The sequence below is a fragment of the Zeugodacus cucurbitae genome, chromosome 5 (genome assembly GCF_028554725.1).
Source record: "Zeugodacus cucurbitae isolate PBARC_wt_2022May chromosome 5, idZeuCucr1.2, whole genome shotgun sequence".
Lineage (NCBI taxonomy): Eukaryota > Metazoa > Arthropoda > Insecta > Diptera > Tephritidae > Zeugodacus > Zeugodacus cucurbitae.
Genome location: NC_071670.1, coordinates 73351130 through 73354420, shown reverse-complemented (window position 1 = coordinate 73354420; position 3291 = coordinate 73351130). Strand labels below are relative to the sequence as shown.

The 3291-nt window shown below is 40.8% G+C and overlaps 1 non-coding gene across 1 annotated transcript; it reads left to right on the top strand.

The window, feature by feature from the left end:
- The first annotated feature begins 553 nt into the window (after positions 1–553).
- Positions 554–625, top strand: Trnaw-cca (transfer RNA tryptophan (anticodon CCA)). The gene has a single exon. It is a non-coding gene; the product is annotated as a tRNA-Trp (tRNA).
- Positions 626–3291: the final 2666 nt, after the last annotated feature.

The window sequence follows — 3291 nt, the reverse complement described above, 5'->3', positions numbered from 1 at the left end:
AAATATATAGGTTCACAAACGATTTCTCAAAATAGATACTGCCTATATACTGCTAATGTATTGTATTTCTTAATGTATTTTTGAAAATACATTTAAAAGTAGCGGAATGTGGAGTAAGTTATTCCGCATTTAAATGCTTTCTAATATTAAATTAGACTTATCTGTTTATATATATGTATACATATGTATACACATATATATCAATGTACGAGTGTGCTTTTTCCTTATCAGCTTTAAGTGCAGAAGCTCATTATATTTTACTATTTTTTCAAAATTAATTTTCAAAACACACAGCAACAACAGCAAAATAAATTAGTAGACAGCCCATAGCTGCTCTCAGATAATATGCGCCTAACTTCTCTTTCCACTCGTTTAATGCGTGCGTTGTTGTTGCTGGCACAGTCACATCATATGAATGATAGCGACTGTGAGCACATTTGAAAGTATATTCTCGTAGTATATTCTGTTGATTCTTGTTTTCGAATTAGTAATTGCTTGCGTTGGAAGCGTTTTGATTTATTTTATGTCTGTCGTTTGACGCTCAACATGACAAGACTCCGTGGCGCAACGGTAGCGCGTCTGACTCCAGATCAGAAGGTTGCGTGTTCAAATCACGTCGGGGTCAGTGCAACAAATGCATTTGGGTTTGAGAAAAACAATTTTTTTAAATGCAAATATCGTTGCCAAGGATTAGAGGAGAATACAAAATAAGTCTTTCTAATACATAAAGAGTAAATATGTGAGTGTGCTTCTCAAGATATAAATATATAGAGTGAGTGCGTGGAATATGGGCTGTAGTGGAATGTATATATGTATATCTTTTGGTATTTCCTAGTTTTGTAATATTTTATATCATTTATATATCTCTACTTCAGCCATTATACTAATCTTCTTAAGATATCTCATTCACTTGTCGATACTTCTTAGAGAATTGATTTGAAATTTATTATTTTCTAGGACGTTACAGAAATGATCGGGGATGTACTTGCTATCGAGTACCCAGCTGTTCATCCATTAATTTGTTCTTTCACTATGGGTCCTTGGAAGATTCAATTACCAAACTTGACAATTCTGCTTGCAAAGTGGTGAAGGTGCAACAGTCGCCTGTTGCCTCGAAGAGTGAGTCTCTGTGAAACTTTCAATTTCTCACATTCCCTCAATTTCCTACAATTTTTAACAATTTATTTCTGGCGCAGTGCGCTGAGTGAGTCCTTATTGTGCCGGTTCAGTTGTTTCACAGCTCCTGGCTTCTTTACGTGCCAGCCGAATGCAGGCGGCGATGTGTCAAGTGTAAATGCGTTGAGCGTTTTACAGCTCATAAAAGTCTATTAAATTATTCAAATGCGCTTCAGACAACGGAGCTGCGTGAGTGGCAGGCGCCGGGCGAGGCGGAGCGAGCGCAACAGGAAAGTGTTGAGTGCGCGCGTAAAAAGAAGAGCAGGAAAACAAATGTCATTACACGATGCAACATTATCGTGTCCGCTAAAAGCTTTGAAGTAGGTAAAGACATTCACGCACACACAGACGAAACGTAAAGTATGGGCGCGAGCTAGAATCCTGAAGAGCTGAGAAGTCCACGAACACATTTAAAAACATTGTTGAAGTATTTATGTATATTCACTGCTGCCTCATTCCGCTAGCACCGGAAGGCAACTGTCTGATGCTTAACTGTGTGCGCACTGAGACACATCCCCGTTTCTGCTGAACTTGTAGGAGTGAGGTAGCTTCAATTTGTCCTCAAGACGTCTTAAACCGCTGACAGCGCAAGTGGATTGTTCCAGCGTCTACTTTTGTGAGGAGGTCAATGGATTAAGAGCTTGCGAGCTCTACGCCTTTCATTGGCTACTTTATGCTAGACAATTTCTACCTGAGTTGAAAACAGCAGAAGCAGTAAAGAGTTTTCATAAGAGAGACTGTTAGATGAAATATTTTGTTGTAAACTGGACGAATGCTTTATTTGAAATAAATGACAATTAAATATAATATAATAATTCTCACGGACTACATTTGCAGCATCCAATGATGCAGAAGCGCTAATTTTATTGGAAACATCATGTGTAAACAAACTTTATCGACGGAATAGAAACTGCCAACATCCGGCACTGAAATCCAATTTATTAGGCAGATTTCCGCATATGCAGGACTTGGACTTTGAGTACTGTTCTTTGTGATACCAAAAAGCACCTAAGGAATGAGAAAGACCCTCACTTTTCGGCAAAGCTCTTGGAAGTTACTAAATTCTTAAGTCGGCTAATGTCAATTCTAGGCGGAGCTAAGCTAAGCTGAGCTTACCAAGGTGTTTTAACCTCTGTCACTTGCCAGAATAGACTGGCAGAACATAGGAGGAGGAAATCTTTAGATTGCCTTCCTCTAAACAGGTTTGACAATTTACATCTGTCAGGATCCCTGGTCTCACCGCATGTGTTCCAAAAGGGCCTCGCAACTGCATAGGTGCTGGTTCTTGTCTAGCGCTTGGCGAGCTCATGCGATGCTAGGGTACTCTCTTACAAGCTTGTGTGCTTTGTAAGTAAACCGTTAGATCTTGGTAAACCATGAATGCTCGAAGGCACTGGACCCCTCTGAAGACCGGCGGAGGGCTTATATGCTAACTATGGATATTTATGACGAGAAAATTCTATCTTTACTTTTTGTTCTTACATTCATTTCTGTTTCAATTTGATTGTTGTTGCAGCTGTTGGTGACGCGGGCGAAAAACGAAATGTGTGGACGTTGATGAGCACATTGACGAGCTGTCGATCAGCGCATTGAATGTAAATATACATGTATCGTGTGGAGCCAAGGAGCAGGGGCAAAAACGTGAGCTCGTCAAATGTCCGTGCGGCAAATTGTTCTGCTGTCAGATGTGTGGAAAATCGGCGTGTGTTTGAAATCGCCATTCGCGTGTAACTTTTAAATTAGAGTATTTTGAAATGACTTCTATTGAAATAAGTGCGACTACATTGATTGTGTTGATGACGCCAGTGTTGCCGACTATGCCGCGGTGGCGGAGGGGTTGCACGCTGCCTGAGTGTATGGGACGACGTTTTATTAGCGACCCTGCAACAGCAAATCCGGTCTTATTTAAGAGCTGTGAAACAGTTGTTGCCACCGTTAAATCAACACTGCGCGCCTCTAATCGCCAGTTTATTGAGTGCCTTATGGACTAGCGAGGCATACGTATATTTGCAACTCCAACATTTCACGTCGCACCGTATTGAACCCTTCTCGGTTCGGCTTGCTGCGGCTGTTAGTGCCTCAATGAATGGCGCCGTAAATGGTCTGTCAGTCAAC